The sequence below is a fragment of the Rhinoderma darwinii genome, assembly GCF_050947455.1.
Source record: "Rhinoderma darwinii isolate aRhiDar2 chromosome 5 unlocalized genomic scaffold, aRhiDar2.hap1 SUPER_5_unloc_19, whole genome shotgun sequence".
NCBI classification, from domain to species: domain Eukaryota; kingdom Metazoa; phylum Chordata; class Amphibia; order Anura; family Rhinodermatidae; genus Rhinoderma; species Rhinoderma darwinii.
In genome coordinates, this window is record NW_027461775.1 from 578,940 (window position 1) to 598,560 (window position 19,621).

General features: G+C 47.7%; 13 non-coding genes across 13 annotated transcripts; all 13 read left to right on the top strand.

Annotated features, from left to right (window-relative positions):
* Positions 1 to 944: 944 nt before the first annotated feature.
* LOC142687111 (U2 spliceosomal RNA) lies at positions 945 to 1,135 on the top strand. Its single transcript, XR_012856388.1, has one exon. It is a non-coding gene; the product is annotated as a U2 spliceosomal RNA (small nuclear RNA).
* A 1,296-nt stretch (positions 1,136 to 2,431) lies between these two features.
* On the top strand, positions 2,432 to 2,622 carry LOC142687153 (U2 spliceosomal RNA). Its single transcript, XR_012856425.1, has one exon. It is a non-coding gene; the product is annotated as a U2 spliceosomal RNA (small nuclear RNA).
* Positions 2,623 to 3,898: 1,276 nt separating this feature from the next.
* On the top strand, positions 3,899 to 4,089 carry LOC142687079 (U2 spliceosomal RNA). The gene has a single exon (XR_012856359.1). It is a non-coding gene; the product is annotated as a U2 spliceosomal RNA (small nuclear RNA).
* A 1,280-nt stretch (positions 4,090 to 5,369) lies between these two features.
* Positions 5,370 to 5,560, top strand: LOC142686738 (U2 spliceosomal RNA). The gene has a single exon (XR_012856050.1). It is a non-coding gene; the product is annotated as a U2 spliceosomal RNA (small nuclear RNA).
* A 1,292-nt stretch (positions 5,561 to 6,852) lies between these two features.
* LOC142687080 (U2 spliceosomal RNA) lies at positions 6,853 to 7,043 on the top strand. The gene has a single exon (XR_012856360.1). It is a non-coding gene; the product is annotated as a U2 spliceosomal RNA (small nuclear RNA).
* A 1,285-nt stretch (positions 7,044 to 8,328) lies between these two features.
* LOC142687081 (U2 spliceosomal RNA) lies at positions 8,329 to 8,519 on the top strand. The gene has a single exon (XR_012856361.1). It is a non-coding gene; the product is annotated as a U2 spliceosomal RNA (small nuclear RNA).
* Positions 8,520 to 9,808: 1,289 nt separating this feature from the next.
* On the top strand, positions 9,809 to 9,999 carry LOC142687082 (U2 spliceosomal RNA). Its single transcript, XR_012856362.1, has one exon. It is a non-coding gene; the product is annotated as a U2 spliceosomal RNA (small nuclear RNA).
* A 1,288-nt stretch (positions 10,000 to 11,287) lies between these two features.
* LOC142687083 (U2 spliceosomal RNA) lies at positions 11,288 to 11,478 on the top strand. Its single transcript, XR_012856363.1, has one exon. It is a non-coding gene; the product is annotated as a U2 spliceosomal RNA (small nuclear RNA).
* A 1,292-nt stretch (positions 11,479 to 12,770) lies between these two features.
* Positions 12,771 to 12,961, top strand: LOC142687085 (U2 spliceosomal RNA). Its single transcript, XR_012856364.1, has one exon. It is a non-coding gene; the product is annotated as a U2 spliceosomal RNA (small nuclear RNA).
* A 1,292-nt stretch (positions 12,962 to 14,253) lies between these two features.
* Positions 14,254 to 14,444, top strand: LOC142687086 (U2 spliceosomal RNA). The gene has a single exon (XR_012856365.1). It is a non-coding gene; the product is annotated as a U2 spliceosomal RNA (small nuclear RNA).
* Positions 14,445 to 15,740: 1,296 nt separating this feature from the next.
* Positions 15,741 to 15,931, top strand: LOC142687088 (U2 spliceosomal RNA). The gene has a single exon (XR_012856367.1). It is a non-coding gene; the product is annotated as a U2 spliceosomal RNA (small nuclear RNA).
* Positions 15,932 to 17,231: 1,300 nt separating this feature from the next.
* LOC142687089 (U2 spliceosomal RNA) lies at positions 17,232 to 17,422 on the top strand. Its single transcript, XR_012856368.1, has one exon. It is a non-coding gene; the product is annotated as a U2 spliceosomal RNA (small nuclear RNA).
* Positions 17,423 to 18,706: 1,284 nt separating this feature from the next.
* Positions 18,707 to 18,897, top strand: LOC142687090 (U2 spliceosomal RNA). The gene has a single exon (XR_012856369.1). It is a non-coding gene; the product is annotated as a U2 spliceosomal RNA (small nuclear RNA).
* Positions 18,898 to 19,621: the final 724 nt, after the last annotated feature.

Below are 19,621 nucleotides of genomic sequence, written 5' to 3' on the forward strand. Positions count from 1 at the left end.
ATTGATGCAGCACAACAGTCAAATAGTGGAGTGGAGTAGGGGAACAGCAAACAGCCAATAAAGCAGCCCGCCCGCTCGCCTGCCCGCCACAATGGACCTACCTGTGTACACTAGATGGATGTGATGGAATGTACTGTCGTCCCTACATTTCAAGAAGAAGTAAGAATTGCAGTTGCAACAAAGCCTTGCTTGCCTACAAAGAGAGCAGCAATTTGGATTTGTTACTATGTTACCTAGAAGAATAACAAACTGTGCAAGGATGGAGGTTGTAGGAGCAAGGAGAAGTTGTCTGTAAAGTTGGTGGATGCCTATTTTCCATTTTGCAGTCCCTTGTCTCCCTCCTGTGGCCTCCTGGAGGCAACTAGCTGTGCAAAAAAAAGACAGCCTGGCGGCCGGCTGTTGCAGTGTTGCCCTCTCAGGCAACACTGAGTGACTGACTGAGCCTCACCGTCTTATATAAAGTTCAGACGGAACTTTGCACGTGTCATAGTGGAGCCCTCAGGATTCCAGAGCCAGCTTTCTGACATCATAATGGGGCCTCAGAGATAAAAGCCTGGGCCCAGGCAGTGTTGGTCAGTGCTGCTCAGCAGGCAGCACTGGACTGGACTGGATTACAGCTGATACAAGGTGTGAAGGAACAAGGGGTGGCTGTGGGCATGCACTTGCTGCCGCTGCCAGTGTTTATCTGCATGGCAGCAGGGCATTTGGGCGTTGCCAGGAAGGCGTTTTTATGTAGATTCCTCCTCTTTCAGCACTGCATTGTGGTGCAAGCAAAAGAAGCAAATCCTGTCTGGCTTCCTCTCCGGCCTTTATTCACCTCCCGTGTAGCTGTGAGTGTGTGAGCCTGCAGGGCCCCATGGAATTGCCTAGAAGTAGGCTGAATCGCTGCAAGGGCTGAACAGCAGTATCGGGCAGGCTCGGGCAACGCGCGGCCCGTTCGGGTTATCGCTTCTCGGCCTTTTGGCTAAGATCAAGTGTAGTATCTGTTCTTATCAGTTTAATATCTGATACGTCCCCTATATGGGGACCATATATTAAATGGATTTTTAGAACAGGGAGATGGAAATAGAGCTTGCTCTGTCCACTCCACGCATTGACCTGGTATTGCAGTATTTCCAGGACCGGTGCACCCTTTCCTTATGTGTTGACTAAAAGCAGATTCCAAAAGTGTTTTTTGTCTTTGCTATTGTTTCTGTCTTTCTGAAGGGATCTCCCCTTTTAATCCCATTATTTCAACACCTGTTGGACAATGCATGAGTGATAATGAGCTCATTGATTAAATGCAATTAATGAATAGATTGCCACCTCTTGTTGTGTGTCGTCTGTGTTTCTGTGTTTCCGGCATTTCACATTGGAACACCTCATTCACCTTCCTTGTCTTCTCTCCGCCCTCCCTTTTAGGTAAGTTAAAGAGCTGCACCTGAGCCAGCCACTGATTGATTGATTGATTGATTGATTGATTGATTGATTGATTGATTGATTGATTGATTGATGCAGCACAACAGTCAAATAGTGGAGTGGAGTAGGGGAACAGCAAACAGCCAATAAAGCAGCCCGCCCGCTCGCCTGCCCGCCACAATGGACCTACCTGTGTACACTAGATGGATGTGATGGAATGTACTGTCGTCCCTACATTTCAAGAAGAAGTAAGAATTGCAGTTGCAACAAAGCCTTGCTTGCCTACAAAGAGAGCAGCAATTTGGATTTGTTACTATGTTACCTAGAAGAATAACAAACTGTGCAAGGATGGAGGTTGTAGGAGCAAGGAGAAGTTGTCTGTAAAGTTGGTGGATGCCTATTTTCCATTTTGCAGTCCCTTGTCTCCCTCTTGTGGCCTCCTGGAGGCAACTAGCTGTGCAAAAAAAAGACAGCCTGGCGGCCGGCTGTTGCAGTGTTGCCCTCTCAGGCAACACTGAGTGACTGACTGAGCCTCACCGTCTTATATAAAGTTCAGACGGAACTTTGCACGTGTCATAGTGGAGCCCTCAGGATTCCAGAGCCAGCTTTCTGACATCATAATGGGGCCTCAGAGATAAAAGCCTGGGCCCAGGCAGTGTTGGTCAGTGCTGCTCAGCAGGCAGCACTGGACTGGACTGGATTACAGCTGATACAAGGTGTGAAGGAACAAGGGGTGGCTGTGGGCATGCACTTGCTGCCGCTGCCAGTGTTTATCTGCATGGCAGCAGGGCATTTGGGCGTTGCCAGGAAGGCGTTTTTATGTAGATTCCTCCTCTTTCAGCACTGCATTGTGGTGCAAGCAAAAGAAGCAAATCCTGTCTGGCTTCCTCTCCGGCCTTTATTCACCTCCCGTGTAGCTGTGAGTGTGTGAGCCTGCAGGGCCCCATGGAATTGCCTAGAAGTAGGCTTAATCGCTGCAAGGGCTGAACAGCAGTATCGGGCAGGCTCGGGCAACGCGCGGCCCGTTCGGGTTATCGCTTCTCGGCCTTTTGGCTAAGATCAAGTGTAGTATCTGTTCTTATCAGTTTAATATCTGATACGTCCCCTATCTGGGGACCATATATTAAATGGATTTTTAGAACAGGGAGATGGAAATAGAGCTTGCCCTGTCCACTCCACGCATTGACCTGGTATTGCAGTATTTCCAGGACCCACCCTTTCCTTATGTGTTGACTAAAAGCAGATTCCAAAAGTGTTTTTTGTCTTTGCTATTGTTTCTGTCTTTCTGAAGGGATCTCCCCTTTTAATCCCATTATTTCAACACCTGTTGGACAATGCATGAGTGATAATGAGCTCATTGATTAAATGCAATTAATGAATAGATTGCCACCTCTTGTTGTGTGTCGTCTGTGTTTCTGTGTTTCCGGCATTTCACATTGGAACACCTCATTCACCTTCCTTGTCTTCTCTCCGCCCTCCCTTTTAGGTAAGTTAAAGAGCTGCACCTGAGCCAGCCACTGATTGATTGATTGATTGATTGATTGATTGATTGATTGATTGATGCAGCACAACAGTCAAATAGTGGAGTGGAGTAGGGGAACAGCAAACAGCCAATAAAGCAGCCCGCCCGCTCGCCTGCCCGCCACAATGGACCTACCTGTGTACACTAGATGGATGTGATGGAATGTACTGTCGTCCCTACATTTCAAGAAGAAGTAAGAATTGCAGTTGCAACAAAGCCTTGCTTGCCTACAAAGAGAGCAGCAATTTGGATTTGTTACTATGTTACCTAGAAGAATAACAAACTGTGCAAGGATGGAGGTTGTAGGAGCAAGGAGAAGTTGTCTGTAAAGTTGGTGGATGCCTATTTTCCATTTTGCAGTCCCTTGTCTCCCTCTTGTGGCCTCCTGGAGGCAACTAGCTGTGCAAAAAAAAGACAGCCTGGCGGCCGGCTGTTGCAGTGTTGCCCTCTCAGGCAACACTGAGTGACTGACTGAGCCTCACCGTCTTATATAAAGTTCAGACGGAACTTTGCACGTGTCATAGTGGAGCCCTCAGGATTCCAGAGCCAGCTTTCTGACATCATAATGGGGCCTCAGAGATAAAAGCCTGGGCCCAGGCAGTGTTGGTCAGTGCTGCTCAGCAGGCAGCACTGGACTGGACTGGATTACAGCTGATACAAGGTGTGAAGGAACAAGGGGTGGCTGTGGGCATGCACTTGCTGCCGCTGCCAGTGTTTATCTGCATGGCAGCAGGGCATTTGGGCGTTGCCAGGAAGGCGTTTTTATGTAGATTCCTCCTCTTTCAGCACTGCATTGTGGTGCAAGCAAAAGAAGCAAATCCTGTCTGGCTTCCTCTCCGGCCTTTATTCACCTCCCGTGTAGCTGTGAGTGTGTGAGCCTGCAGGGCCCCATGGAATTGCCTAGAAGTAGGCTGAATCGCTGCAAGGGCTGAACAGCAGTATCGGGCAGGCTCGGGCAACGCGCGGCCCGTTCGGGTTATCGCTTCTCGGCCTTTTGGCTAAGATCAAGTGTAGTATCTGTTCTTATCAGTTTAATATCTGATACGTCCCCTATCTGGGGACCATATATTAAATGGATTTTTAGAACAGGGAGATGGAAATAGAGCTTGCTCTGTCCACTCCACGCATTGACCTGGTATTGCAGTATTTCCAGGACCGGTGCACCCTTTCCTTATGTGTTGACTAAAAGCAGATTCCAAAAGTGTTTTTTGTCTTTGCTATTGTTTCTGTCTTTCTGAAGGGATCTCCCCTTTTAATCCCATTATTTCAACACCTGTTGGACAATGCATGAGTGATAATGAGCTCATTGATTAAATGCAATTAATGAATAGATTGCCACCTCTTGTTGTGTGTCGTCTGTGTTTCTGTGTTTCCGGCATTTCACATTGGAACACCTCATTCACCTTCCTTGTCTTCTCTCCGCCCTCCCTTTTAGGTAAGTTAAAGAGCTGCACCTGAGCCAGCCACTGATTGATTGATTGATTGATTGATTGATTGATTGATTGATTGATGCAGCACAACAGTCAAATAGTGGAGTAGAGTAGGGGAACAGCAAACAGCCAATAAAGCAGCCCACCCGCTCGCCTGCCCGCCACAATGGACCTACCTGTGTACACTAGATGGATGTGATGGAATGTACTGTCGTCCCTACATTTCAAGAAGAAGTAAGAATTGCAGTTGCAACAAAGCCTTGCTTGCCTACAAAGAGAGCAGCAATTTGGATTTGTTACTATGTTACCTAGAAGAATAACAAACTGTGCAAGGATGGAGGTTGTAGGAGCAAGGAGAAGTTGTCTGTAAAGTTGGTGGATGCCTATTTTCCATTTTGCAGTCCCTTGTCTCCCTCTTGTGGCCTCCTGGAGGCAACTAGCTGTGCAAAAAAAAGACAGCCTGGCGGCCGGCTGTTGCAGTGTTGCCCTCTCAGGCAACACTGAGTGACTGACTGAGCCTCACCGTCTTATATGAAGTTCAGACGGAACTTTGCACGTGTCATAGTGGAGCCCTCAGGATTCCAGAGCCAGCTTTCTGACATCATAATGGGGCCTCAGAGATAAAAGCCTGGGCCCAGGCAGTGTTGGTCAGTGCTGCTCAGCAGGCAGCACTGGACTGGACTGGATTACAGCTGATACAAGGTGTGAAGGAACAAGGGGTGGCTGTGGGCATGCACTTGCTGCCGCTGCCAGTGTTTATCTGCATGGCAGCAGGGCATTTGGGCGTTGCCAGGAAGGCGTTTTTATGTAGATTCCTCCTCTTTCAGCACTGCATTGTGGTGCAAGCAAAAGAAGCAAATCCTGTCTGGCTTCCTCTCCGGCCTTTATTCACCTCCCGTGTAGCTGTGAGTGTGTGAGCCTGCAGGGCCCCATGGAATTGCCTAGAAGTAGGCTGAATCGCTGCAAGGGCTGAACAGCAGTATCGGGCAGGCTCGGGCAACGCGCGGCCCGTTCGGGTTATCGCTTCTCGGCCTTTTGGCTAAGATCAAGTGTAGTATCTGTTCTTATCAGTTTAATATCTGATATGTCCCCTATCTGGGGACCATATATTAAATGGATTTTTAGAACAGGGAGATGGAAATAGAGCTTGCTCTGTCCACTCCACGCATTGACCTGGTATTGCAGTATTTCCAGGACCGGTGCACCCTTTCCTTATGTGTTGACTAAAAGCAGATTCCAAAAGTGTTTTTTGTCTTTGCTATTGTTTCTGTCTTTCTGAAGGGATCTCCCCTTTTAATCCCATTATTTCAACACCTGTTGGACAATGCATGAGTGATAATGAGCTCATTGATTAAATGCAATTAATGAATAGATTGCCACCTCTTGTTGTGTGTCGTCTGTGTTTCTGTGTTTCCGGCATTTCACATTGGAACACCTCATTCACCTTCCTTGTCTTCTCTCCGCCCTCCCTTTTAGGTAAGTTAAAGAGCTGCACCTGAGCCAGCCACTGATTGATTGATTGATTGATTGATTGATTGATTGATTGATTGATTGATTGATTGATGCAGCACAACAGTCAAATAGTGGAGTGGAGTAGGGGAACAGCAAACAGCCAATAAAGCAGCCCGCCCGCTCGCCTGCCCGCCACAATGGACCTACCTGTGTACACTAGATGGATGTGATGGAATGTACTGTCGTCCCTACATTTCAAGAAGAAGTAAGAATTGCAGTTGCAACAAAGCCTTGCTTGCCTACAAAGAGAGCAGCAATTTGGATTTGTTACTATGTTACCTAGAAGAATAACAAACTGTGCAAGGATGGAGGTTGTAGGAGCAAGGAGAAGTTGTCTGTAAAGTTGGTGGATGCCTATTTTCCATTTTGCAGTCCCTTGTCTCCCTCTTGTGGCCTCCTGGAGGCAACTAGCTGTGCAAAAAAAAGACAGCCTGGCGGCCGGCTGTTGCAGTGTTGCCCTCTCAGGCAACACTGAGTGACTGACTGAGCCTCACCGTCTTATATAAAGTTCAGACGGAACTTTGCACGTGTCATAGTGGAGCCCTCAGGATTCCAGAGCCAGCTTTCTGACATCATAATGGGGCCTCAGAGATAAAAGCCTGGGCCCAGGCAGTGTTGGTCAGTGCTGCTCAGCAGGCAGCACTGGACTGGACTGGATTACAGCTGATACAAGGTGTGAAGGAACAAGGGGTGGCTGTGGGCATGCACTTGCTGCCGCTGCCAGTGTTTATCTGCATGGCAGCAGGGCATTTGGGCGTTGCCAGGAAGGCGTTTTTATGTAGATTCCTCCTCTTTCAGCACTGCATTGTGGTGCAAGCAAAAGAAGCAAATCCTGTCTGGCTTCCTCTCCGGCCTTTATTCACCTCCCGTGTAGCTGTGAGTGTGTGAGCCTGCAGGGCCCCATGGAATTGCCTAGAAGTAGGCTGAATCGCTGCAAGGGCTGAACAGCAGTATCGGGCAGGCTCGGGCAACGCGCGGCCCGTTCGGGTTATCGCTTCTCGGCCTTTTGGCTAAGATCAAGTGTAGTATCTGTTCTTATCAGTTTAATATCTGATACGTCCCCTATCTGGGGACCATATATTAAATGGATTTTTAGAACAGGGAGATGGAAATAGAGCTTGCTCTGTCCACTCCACGCATTGACCTGGTATTGCAGTATTTCCAGGACCGGTGCACCCTTTCCTTATGTGTTGACTAAAAGCAGATTCCAAAAGTGTTTTTTGTCTTTGCTATTGTTTCTGTCTTTCTGAAGGGATCTCCCCTTTTAATCCCATTATTTCAACACCTGTTGGACAATGCATGAGTGATAATGAGCTCATTGATTAAATGCAATTAATGAATAGATTGCCACCTCTTGTTGTGTGTCGTCTGTGTTTCTGTGTTTCCGGCATTTCACATTGGAACACCTCATTCACCTTCCTTGTCTTCTCTCCGCCCTCCCTTTTAGGTAAGTTAAAGAGCTGCACCTGAGCCAGCCACTGATTGATTGATTGATTGATTGATTGATTGATTGATTGATTGATGCAGCACAACAGTCAAATAGTGGAGTGGAGTAGGGGAACAGCAAACAGCCAATAAAGCAGCCCGCCCGCTCGCCTGCCCGCCACAATGGACCTACCTGTGTACACTAGATGGATGTGATGGAATGTACTGTCGTCCCTACATTTCAAGAAGAAGTAAGAATTGCAGTTGCAACAAAGCCTTGCTTGCCTACAAAGAGAGCAGCAATTTGGATTTGTTACTATGTTACCTAGAAGAATAACAAACTGTGCAAGGATGGAGGTTGTAGGAGCAAGGAGAAGTTGTCTGTAAAGTTGGTGGATGCCTATTTTCCATTTTGCAGTCCCTTGTCTCCCTCTTGTGGCCTCCTGGAGGCAACTAGCTGTGCAAAAAAAAGACAGCCTGGCGGCCGGCTGTTGCAGTGTTGCCCTCTCAGGCAACACTGAGTGACTGACTGAGCCTCACCGTCTTATATAAAGTTCAGACGGAACTTTGCACGTGTCATAGTGGAGCCCTCAGGATTCCAGAGCCAGCTTTCTGACATCATAATGGGGCCTCAGAGATAAAAGCCTGGGCCCAGGCAGTGTTGGTCAGTGCTGCTCAGCAGGCAGCACTGGACTGGACTGGATTACAGCTGATACAAGGTGTGAAGGAACAAGGGGTGGCTGTGGGCATGCACTTGCTGCCGCTGCCAGTGTTTATCTGCATGGCAGCAGGGCATTTGGGCGTTGCCAGGAAGGCGTTTTTATGTAGATTCCTCCTCTTTCAGCACTGCATTGTGGTGCAAGCAAAAGAAGCAAATCCTGTCTGGCTTCCTCTCCGGCCTTTATTCACCTCCCGTCCCGTGTAGCTGTGAGTGTGTGAGCCTGCAGGGCCCCATGGAATTGCCTAGAAGTAGGCTGAATCGCTGCAAGGGCTGAACAGCAGTATCGGGCAGGCTCGGGCAACGCGCGGCCCGTTCGGGTTATCGCTTCTCGGCCTTTTGGCTAAGATCAAGTGTAGTATCTGTTCTTATCAGTTTAATATCTGATACGTCCCCTATCTGGGGACCATATATTAAATGGATTTTTAGAACAGGGAGATGGAAATAGAGCTTGCTCTGTCCACTCCACGCATTGACCTGGTATTGCAGTATTTCCAGGACCGGTGCACCCTTTCCTTATGTGTTGACTAAAAGCAGATTCCAAAAGTGTTTTTTGTCTTTGCTATTGTTTCTGTCTTTCTGAAGGGATCTCCCCTTTTAATCCCATTATTTCAACACCTGTTGGACAATGCATGAGTGATAATGAGCTCATTGATTAAATGCAATTAATGAATAGATTGCCACCTCTTGTTGTGTGTCGTCTGTGTTTCTGTGTTTCCGGCATTTCACATTGGAACACCTCATTCACCTTCCTTGTCTTCTCTCCGCCCTCCCTTTTAGGTAAGTTAAAGAGCTGCACCTGAGCCAGCCACTGATTGATTGATTGATTGATTGATTGATTGATTGATTGATTGATTGATTGATTGCAGCACAACAGTCAAATAGTGGAGTGGAGTAGGGGAACAGCAAACAGCCAATAAAGCAGCCCGCCCGCTCGCCTGCCCGCCACAATGGACCTACCTGTGTACACTAGATGGATGTGATGGAATGTACTGTCGTCCCTACATTTCAAGAAGAAGTAAGAATTGCAGTTGCAACAAAGCCTTGCTTGCCTACAAAGAGAGCAGCAATTTGGATTTGTTACTATGTTACCTAGAAGAATAACAAACTGTGCAAGGATGGAGGTTGTAGGAGCAAGGAGAAGTTGTCTGTAAAGTTGGTGGATGCCTATTTTCCATTTTGCAGTCCCTTGTCTCCCTCTTGTGGCCTCCTGGAGGCAACTAGCTGTGCAAAAAAAAGACAGCCTGGCGGCCGGCTGTTGCAGTGTTGCCCTCTCAGGCAACACTGAGTGACTGACTGAGCCTCACCGTCTTATATAAAGTTCAGACGGAACTTTGCACGTGTCATAGTGGAGCCCTCAGGATTCCAGAGCCAGCTTTCTGACATCATAATGGGGCCTCAGAGATAAAAGCCTGGGCCCAGGCAGTGTTGGTCAGTGCTGCTCAGCAGGCAGCACTGGACTGGACTGGATTACAGCTGATACAAGGTGTGAAGGAACAAGGGGTGGCTGTGGGCATGCACTTGCTGCCGCTGCCAGTGTTTATCTGCATGGCAGCAGGGCATTTGGGCGTTGCCAGGAAGGCGTTTTTATGTAGATTCCTCCTCTTTCAGCACTGCATTGTGGTGCAAGCAAAAGAAGCAAATCCTGTCTGGCTTCCTCTCCGGCCTTTATTCACCTCCCGTGTAGCTGTGAGTGTGTGAGCCTGCAGGGCCCCATGGAATTGCCTAGAAGTAGGCTGAATCGCTGCAAGGGCTGAACAGCAGTATCGGGCAGGCTCGGGCAACGCGCGGCCCGTTCGGGTTATCGCTTCTCGGCCTTTTGGCTAAGATCAAGTGTAGTATCTGTTCTTATCAGTTTAATATCTGATACGTCCCCTATCTGGGGACCATATATTAAATGGATTTTTAGAACAGGGAGATGGAAATAGAGCTTGCTCTGTCCACTCCACGCATTGACCTGGTATTGCAGTATTTCCAGGACCGGTGCACCCTTTCCTTATGTGTTGACTAAAAGCAGATTCCAAAAGTGTTTTTTGTCTTTGCTATTGTTTCTGTCTTTCTGAAGGGATCTCCCCTTTTAATCCCATTATTTCAACACCTGTTGGACAATGCATGAGTGATAATGAGCTCATTGATTAAATGCAATTAATGAATAGATTGCCACCTCTTGTTGTGTGTCGTCTGTGTTTCTGTGTTTCCGGCATTTCACATTGGAACACCTCATTCACCTTCCTTGTCTTCTCTCCGCCCTCCCTTTTAGGTAAGTTAAAGAGCTGCACCTGAGCCAGCCACTGATTGATTGATTGATTGATTGATTGATTGATTGATTGATTGATTGATTGATGCAGCACAACAGTCAAATAGTGGAGTGGAGTAGGGGAACAGCAAACAGCCAATAAAGCAGCCCGCCCGCTCGCCTGCCCGCCACAATGGACCTACCTGTGTACACTAGATGGATGTGATGGAATGTACTGTCGTCCCTACATTTCAAGAAGAAGTAAGAATTGCAGTTGCAACAAAGCCTTGCTTGCCTACAAAGAGAGCAGCAATTTGGATTTGTTACTATGTTACCTAGAAGAATAACAAACTGTGCAAGGATGGAGGTTGTAGGAGCAAGGAGAAGTTGTCTGTAAAGTTGGTGGATGCCTATTTTCCATTTTGCAGTCCCTTGTCTCCCTCTTGTGGCCTCCTGGAGGCAACTAGCTGTGCAAAAAAAAGACAGCCTGGCGGTCGGCTGTTGCAGTGTTGCCCTCTCAGGCAACACTGAGTGACTGACTGAGCCTCACCGTCTTATATAAAGTTCAGACGGAACTTTGCACGTGTCATAGTGGAGCCCTCAGGATTCCAGAGCCAGCTTTCTGACATCATAATGGGGCCTCAGAGATAAAAGCCTGGGCCCAGGCAGTGTTGGTCAGTGCTGCTCAGCAGGCAGCACTGGACTGGACTGGATTACAGCTGATACAAGGTGTGAAGGAACAAGGGGTGGCTGTGGGCATGCACTTGCTGCCGCTGCCAGTGTTTATCTGCATGGCAGCAGGGCATTTGGGCGTTGCCAGGAAGGCGTTTTTATGTAGATTCCTCCTCTTTCAGCACTGCATTGTGGTGCAAGCAAAAGAAGCAAATCCTGTCTGGCTTCCTCTCCGGCCTTTATTCACCTCCCGTGTAGCTGTGAGTGTGTGAGCCTGCAGGGCCCCATGGAATTGCCTAGAAGTAGGCTGAATCGCTGCAAGGGCTGAACAGCAGTATCGGGCAGGCTCGGACAACACGCGGCCCGTTCGGGTTATCGCTTCTCGGCCTTTTGGCTAAGATCAAGTGTAGTATCTGTTCTTATCAGTTTAATATCTGATACGTCCCCTATCTGGGGACCATATATTAAATGGATTTTTAGAACAGGGAGATGGAAATAGAGCTTGCTCTGTCCACTCCACGCATTGACCTGGTATTGCAGTATTTCCAGGACCGGTGCACCCTTTCCTTATGTGTTGACTAAAAGCAGATTCCAAAAGTGTTTTTTGTCTTTGCTATTGTTTCTGTCTTTCTGAAGGGATCTCCCCTTTTAATCCCATTATTTCAACACCTGTTGGACAATGCATGAGTGATAATGAGCTCATTGATTAAATGCAATTAATGAATAGATTGCCACCTCTTGTTGTGTGTCGTCTGTGTTTCTGTGTTTCCGGCATTTCACATTGGAACACCTCATTCACCTTCCTTGTCTTCTCTCCGCCCTCCCTTTTAGGTAAGTTAAAGAGCTGCACCTGAGCCAGCCACTGATTGATTGATTGATTGATTGATTGATTGATTGATTGATTGATTGATTGATTGATGCAGCACAACAGTCAAATAGTGGAGTGGAGTAGGGGAACAGCAAACAGCCAATAAAGCAGCCCGCCCGCTCGCCTGCCCGCCACAATGGACCTACCTGTGTACACTAGATGGATGTGATGGAATGTACTGTCGTCCCTACATTTCAAGAAGAAGTAAGAATTGCAGTTGCAACAAAGCCTTGCTTGCCTACAAAGAGAGCAGAAATTTGGATTTGTTACTATGTTACCTAGAAGAATAACAAACTGTGCAAGGATGGAGGTTGTAGGAGCAAGGAGAAGTTGTCTGTAAAGTTGGTGGATGCCTATTTTCCATTTTGCAGTCCCTTGTCTCCCTCTTGTGGCCTCCTGGAGGCAACTAGCTGTGCAAAAAAAAGACAGCCTGGCGGCCGGCTGTTGCAGTGTTGCCCTCTCAGGCAACACTGAGTGACTGACTGAGCCTCACCGTCTTATATAAAGTTCAGACGGAACTTTGCACGTGTCATAGTGGAGCCCTCAGGATTCCAGAGCCAGCTTTCTGACATCATAATGGGGCCTCAGAGATAAAAGCCTGGGCCCAGGCAGTGTTGGTCAGTGCTGCTCAGCAGGCAGCACTGGACTGGACTGGATTACAGCTGATACAAGGTGTGAAGGAACAAGGGGTGGCTGTGGGCATGCACTTGCTGCCGCTGCCAGTGTTTATCTGCATGGCAGCAGGGCATTTGGGCGTTGCCAGGAAGGCGTTTTTATGTAGATTCCTCCTCTTTCAGCACTGCATTGTGGTGCAAGCAAAAGAAGCAAATCCTGTCTGGCTTCCTCTCCGGCCTTTATTCACCTCCCGTGTAGCTGTGAGTGTGTGAGCCTGCAGGGCCCCATGGAATTGCCTAGAAGTAGGCTGAATCGCTGCAAGGGCTGAACAGCAGTATCGGGCAGGCTCGGGCAACGCGCGGCCCGTTCGGGTTATCGCTTCTCGGCCTTTTGGCTAAGATCAAGTGTAGTATCTGTTCTTATCAGTTTAATATCTGATACGTCCCCTATCTGGGGACCATATATTAAATGGATTTTTAGAACAGGGAGATGGAAATAGAGCTTGCTCTGTCCACTCCACGCATTGACCTGGTATTGCAGTATTTCCAGGACCGGTGCACCCTTTCCTTATGTGTTGACTAAAAGCAGATTCCAAAAGTGTTTTTTGTCTTTGCTATTGTTTCTGTCTTTCTGAAGGGATCTCCCCTTTTAATCCCATTATTTCAACACCTGTTGGACAATGCATGAGTGATAATGAGCTCATTGATTAAATGCAATTAATGAATAGATTGCCACCTCTTGTTGTGTGTCGTCTGTGTTTCTGTGTTTCCGGCATTTCACATTGGAACACCTCATTCACCTTCCTTGTCTTCTCTCCGCCCTCCCTTTTAGGTAAGTTAAAGAGCTGCACCTGAGCCAGCCACTGATTGATTGATTGATTGATTGATTGATTGATTGATTGATTGATTGATTGATTGATGCAGCACAACAGTCAAATAGTGGAGTGGAGTAGGGGAACAGCAAACAGCCAATAAAGCAGCCCGCCCGCTCGCCTGCCCGCCACAATGGACCTACCTGTGTACACTAGATGGATGTGATGGAATGTACTGTCGTCCCTACATTTCAAGAAGAAGTAAGAATTGCAGTTGCAACAAAGCCTTGCTTGCCTACAAAGAGAGCAGCAATTTGGATTTGTTACTATGTTACCTAGAAGAATAACAAACTGTGCAAGGATGGAGGTTGTAGGAGCAAGGAGAAGTTGTCTGTAAAGTTGGTGGATGCCTATTTTCCATTTTGCAGTCCCTTGTCTCCCTCTTGTGGCCTCCTGGAGGCAACTAGCTGTGCAAAAAAAAGACAGCCTGGCGGTCGGCTGTTGCAGTGTTGCCCTCTCAGGCAACACTGAGTGACTGACTGAGCCTCACCGTCTTATATAAAGTTCAGACGGAACTTTGCACGTGTCATAGTGGAGCCCTCAGGATTCCAGAGCCAGCTTTCTGACATCATAATGGGGCCTCAGAGATAAAAGCCTGGGCCCAGGCAGTGTTGGTCAGTGCTGCTCAGCAGGCAGCACTGGACTGGACTGGATTACAGCTGATACAAGGTGTGAAGGAACAAGGGGTGGCTGTGGGCATGCACTTGCTGCCGCTGCCAGTGTTTATCTGCATGGCAGCAGGGCATTTGGGCGTTGCCAGGAAGGCGTTTTTATGTAGATTCCTCCTCTTTCAGCACTGCATTGTGGTGCAAGCAAAAGAAGCAAATCCTGTCTGGCTTCCTCTCCGGCCTTTATTCACCTCCCGTGTAGCTGTGAGTGTGTGAGCCTGCAGGGCCCCATGGAATTGCCTAGAAGTAGGCTGAATCGCTGCAAGGGCTGAACAGCAGTATCGGGCAGGCTCGGACAACACGCGGCCCGTTCGGGTTATCGCTTCTCGGCCTTTTGGCTAAGATCAAGTGTAGTATCTGTTCTTATCAGTTTAATATCTGATACGTCCCCTATCTGGGGACCATATATTAAATGGATTTTTAGAACAGGGAGATGGAAATAGAGCTTGCTCTGTCCACTCCACGCATTGACCTGGTATTGCAGTATTTCCAGGACCGGTGCACCCTTTCCTTATGTGTTGACTAAAAGCAGATTCCAAAAGTGTTTTTTGTCTTTGCTATTGTTTCTGTCTTTCTGAAGGGATCTCCCCTTTTAATCCCATTATTTCAACACCTGTTGGACAATGCATGAGTGATAATGAGCTCATTGATTAAATGCAATTAATGAATAGATTGCCACCTCTTGTTGTGTGTCGTCTGTGTTTCTGTGTTTCCGGCATTTCACATTGGAACACCTCATTCACCTTCCTTGTCTTCTCTCCGCCCTCCCTTTTAGGTAAGTTAAAGAGCTGCACCTGAGCCAGCCACTGATTGATTGATTGATTGATTGATTGATTGATTGATTGATTGATTGATTGATTGATTGATGCAGCACAACAGTCAAATAGTGGAGTGGAGTAGGGGAACAGCAAACAGCCAATAAAGCAGCCCGCCCGCTCGCCTGCCCGCCACAATGGACCTACCTGTGTACACTAGATGGATGTGATGGAATGTACTGTCGTCCCTACATTTCAAGAAGAAGTAAGAATTGCAGTTGCAACAAAGCCTTGCTTGCCTACAAAGAGAGCAGAAATTTGGATTTGTTACTATGTTACCTAGAAGAATAACAAACTGTGCAAGGATGGAGGTTGTAGGAGCAAGGAGAAGTTGTCTGTAAAGTTGGTGGATGCCTATTTTCCATTTTGCAGTCCCTTGTCTCCCTCTTGTGGCCTCCTGGAGGCAACTAGCTGTGCAAAAAAAAGACAGCCTGGCGGCCGGCTGTTGCAGTGTTGCCCTCTCAGGCAACACTGAGTGACTGACTGAGCCTCACCGTCTTATATAAAGTTCAGACGGAACTTTGCACGTGTCATAGTGGAGCCCTCAGGATTCCAGAGCCAGCTTTCTGACATCATAATGGGGCCTCAGAGATAAAAGCCTGGGCCCAGGCAGTGTTGGTCAGTGCTGCTCAGCAGGCAGCACTGGACTGGACTGGATTACAGCTGATACAAGGTGTGAAGGAACAAGGGGTGGCTGTGGGCATGCACTTGCTGCCGCTGCCAGTGTTTATCTGCATGGCAGCAGGGCATTTGGGCGTTGCCAGGAAGGCGTTTTTATGTAGATTCCTCCTCTTTCAGCACTGCATTGTGGTGCAAGCAAAAGAAGCAAATCCTGTCTGGCTTCCTCTCCGGCCTTTATTCACCTCCCGTGTAGCTGTGAGTGTGTGAGCCTGCAGGGCCCCATGGAATTGCCTAGAAGTAGGCTGAATCGCTGCAAGGGCTGAACAGCAGTATCGGGCAGGCTCGGGCAACGCGCGGCCCGTTCGGGTTATCGCTTCTCGGCCTTTTGGCTAAGATCAAGTGTAGTATCTGTTCTTATCAGTTTAATATCTGATACGTCCCCTATCTGGGGACCATATATTAAATGGATTTTTAGAACAGGGAGATGGAAATAGAGCTTGCTCTGTCCACTCCACGCATTGACCTGGTATTGCAGTATTTCCAGGACCGGTGCACCCTTTCCTTATGTGTTGACTAAAAGCAGATTCCAAAAGTGTTTTTTGTCTTTGCTATTGTTTCTGTCTTTCTGAAGGGATCTCCCCTTTTAATCCCATTATTTCAACACCTGTTGGACAATGCATGAGTGATAATGAGCTCATTGATTAAATGCAATTAATGAATAGATTGCCACCTCTTGTTGTGTGTCGTCTGTGTTTCTGTGTTTCCGGCATTTCACATTGGAACACCTCATTCACCTTCCTTGTCTTCTCTCCGCCCTCCCTTTTAGGTAAGTTAAAGAGCTGCACCTGAGCCAGCCACTGATTGATTGATTGATTGATTGATTGATTGATTGATTGATTGATTGATTGATTGATTGATTGATGCAGCACAACAGTCAAATAGTGGAGTGGAGTAGGGGAACAGCAAACAGCCAATAAAGCAGCCCGCCCGCTCGCCTGCCCGCCACAATGGACCTACCTGTGTACACTAGATGGATGTGATGGAATGTACTGTCGTCCCTACATTTCAAGAAGAAGTAAGAATTGCAGTTGCAACAAAGCCTTGCTTGCCTACAAAGAGAGCAGCAATTTGGATTTGTTACTATGTTACCTAGAAGAATAACAAACTGTGCAAGGATGGAGGTTGTAGGAGCAAGGAGAAGTTGTCTGTAAAGTTGGTGGATGCCTATTTTCCATTTTGCAGTCCCTTGTCTCCCTCTTGTGGCCTCCTGGAGGCAACTAGCTGTGCAAAAAAAAGACAGCCTGGCGGCCGGCTGTTGCAGTGTTGCCCTCTCAGGCAACACTGAGTGACTGACTGAGCCTCACCGTCTTATATAAAGTTCAGACGGAACTTTGCACGTGTCATAGTGGAGCCCTCAGGATTCCAGAGCCAGCTTTCTGACATCATAATGGGGCCTCAGAGATAAAAGCCTGGGCCCAGGCAGTGTTGGTCAGTGCTGCTCAGCAGGCAGCACTGGACTGGACTGGATTACAGCTGATACAAGGTGTGAAGGAACAAGGGGTGGCTGTGGGCATGCACTTGCTGCCGCTGCCAGTGTTTATCTGCATGGCAGCAGGGCATTTGGGCGTTGCCAGGAAGGCGTTTTTATGTAGATTCCTCCTCTTTCAGCACTGCATTGTGGTGCAAGCAAAAGAAGCAAATCCTGTCTGGCTTCCTCTCCGGCCTTTATTCACCTCCCGTGTAGCTGTGAGTGTGTGAGCCTGCAGGGCCCCATGGAATTGCCTAGAAGTAGGCTGAATCGCTGCAAGGGCTGAACAGCAGTATCGGGCAGGCTCGGGCAACGCGCGGCCCGTTCGGGTTATCGCTTCTCGGCCTTTTGGCTAAGATCAAGTGTAGTATCTGTTCTTATCAGTTTAATATCTGATACGTCCCCTATCTGGGGACCATATATTAAATGGATTTTTAGAACAGGGAGATGGAAATAGAGCTTGCTCTGTCCACTCCACGCATTGACCTGGTATTGCAGTATTTCCAGGACCGGTGCACCCTTTCCTTATGTGTTGACTAAAAGCAGATTCCAAAAGTGTTTTTTGTCTTTGCTATTGTTTCTGTCTTTCTGAAGGGATCTCCCCTTTTAATCCCATTATTTCAACACCTGTTGGACAATGCATGAGTGATAATGAGCTCATTGATTAAATGCAATTAATGAATAGATTGCCACCTCTTGTTGTGTGTCGTCTGTGTTTCTGTGTTTCCGGCATTTCACATTGGAACACCTCATTCACCTTCCTTGTCTTCTCTCCGCCCTCCCTTTTAGGTAAGTTAAAGAGCTGCACCTGAGCCAGCCACTGATTGATTGATTGATTGATTGATTGATTGATTGATTGATTGATTGATGCAGCACAACAGTCAAATAGTGGAGTGGAGTAGGGGAACAGCAAACAGCCAATAAAGCAGCCCGCCCGCTCGCCTGCCCGCCACAATGGACCTACCTGTGTACACTAGATGGATGTGATGGAATGTACTGTCGTCCCTACATTTCAAGAAGAAGTAAGAATTGCAGTTGCAACAAAGCCTTGCTTGCCTACAAAGAGAGCAGCAATTTGGATTTGTTACTATGTTACCTAGAAGAATAACAAACTGTGCAAGGATGGAGGTTGTAGGAGCAAGGAGAAGTTGTCTGTAAAGTTGGTGGATGCCTATTTTCCATTTTGCAGTCCCTTGTCTCCCTCTTGTGGCCTCCTGGAGGCAACTAGCTGTGCAAAAAAAAGACAGCCTGGCGGTCGGCTGTTGCAGTGTTGCCCTCTCAGGCAACACTGAGTGACTGACTGAGCCTCACCGTCTTATATAAAGTTCAGACGGAACTTTGCACGTGTCATAGTGGAGCCCTCAGGATTCCAGAGCCAGCTTTCTGACATCATAATGGGGCCTCAGAGATAAAAGCCTGGGCCCAGGCAGTGTTGGTCAGTGCTGCTCAGCAGGCAGCACTGGACTGGACTGGATTACAGCTGATACAAGGTGTGAAGGAACAAGGGGTGGCTGTGGGCATGCACTTGCTGCCGCTGCCAGTGTTTATCTGCATGGCAGCAGGGCATTTGGGCGTTGCCAGGAAGGCGTTTTTATGTAGATTCCTCCTCTTTCAGCACTGCATTGTGGTGCAAGCAAAAGAAGCAAATCCTGTCTGGCTTCCTCTCCGGCCTTTATTCACCTCCCGTGTAGCTGTGAGTGTGTGAGCCTGCAGGGCCCCATGGAATTGCCTAGAAGTAGGCTGAATCGCTGCAAGGGCTGAACAGCAGTATCGGGCAGGCTCGGACAACACGCGGCCCGTTCGGGTTATCGCTTCTCGGCCTTTTGGCTAAGATCAAGTGTAGTATCTGTTCTTATCAGTTTAATATCTGATACGTCCCCTATCTGGGGACCATATATTAAATGGATTTTTAGAACAGGGAGATGGAAATAGAGCTTGCTCTGTCCACTCCACGCATTGACCTGGTATTGCAGTATTTCCAGGACCGGTGCACCCTTTCCTTATGTGTTGACTAAAAGCAGATTCCAAAAGTGTTTTTTGTCTTTGCTATTGTTTCTGTCTTTCTGAAGGGATCTCCCCTTTTAATCCCATTATTTCAACACCTGTTGGACAATGCATGAGTGATAATGAGCTCATTGATTAAATGCAATTAATGAATAGATTGCCACCTCTTGTTGTGTGTCGTCTGTGTTTCTGTGTTTCCGGCATTTCACATTGGAACACCTCATTCACCTTCCTTGTCTTCTCTCCGCCCTCCCTTTTAGGTAAGTTAAAGAGCTGCACCTGAGCCAGCCACTGATTGATTGATTGATTGATTGATTGATTGATTGATTGATTGATTGATTGATTGATGCAGCACAACAGTCAAATAGTGGAGTGGAGTAGGGGAACAGCAAACAGCCAATAAAGCAGCCCGCCCGCTCGCCTGCCCGCCACAATGGACCTACCTGTGTACACTAGATGGATGTGATGGAATGTACTGTCGTCCCTACATTTCAAGAAGAAGTAAGAATTGCAGTTGCAACAAAGCCTTGCTTGCCTACAAAGAGAGCAGAAATTTGGATTTGTTACTATGTTACCTAGAAGAATAACAAACTGTGCAAGGATGGAGGTTGTAGGAGCAAGGAGAAGTTGTCTGTAAAGTTGGTGGATGCCTATTTTCCATTTTGCAGTCCCTTGTCTCCCTCTTGTGGCCTCCTGGAGGCAACTAGCTGTGCAAAAA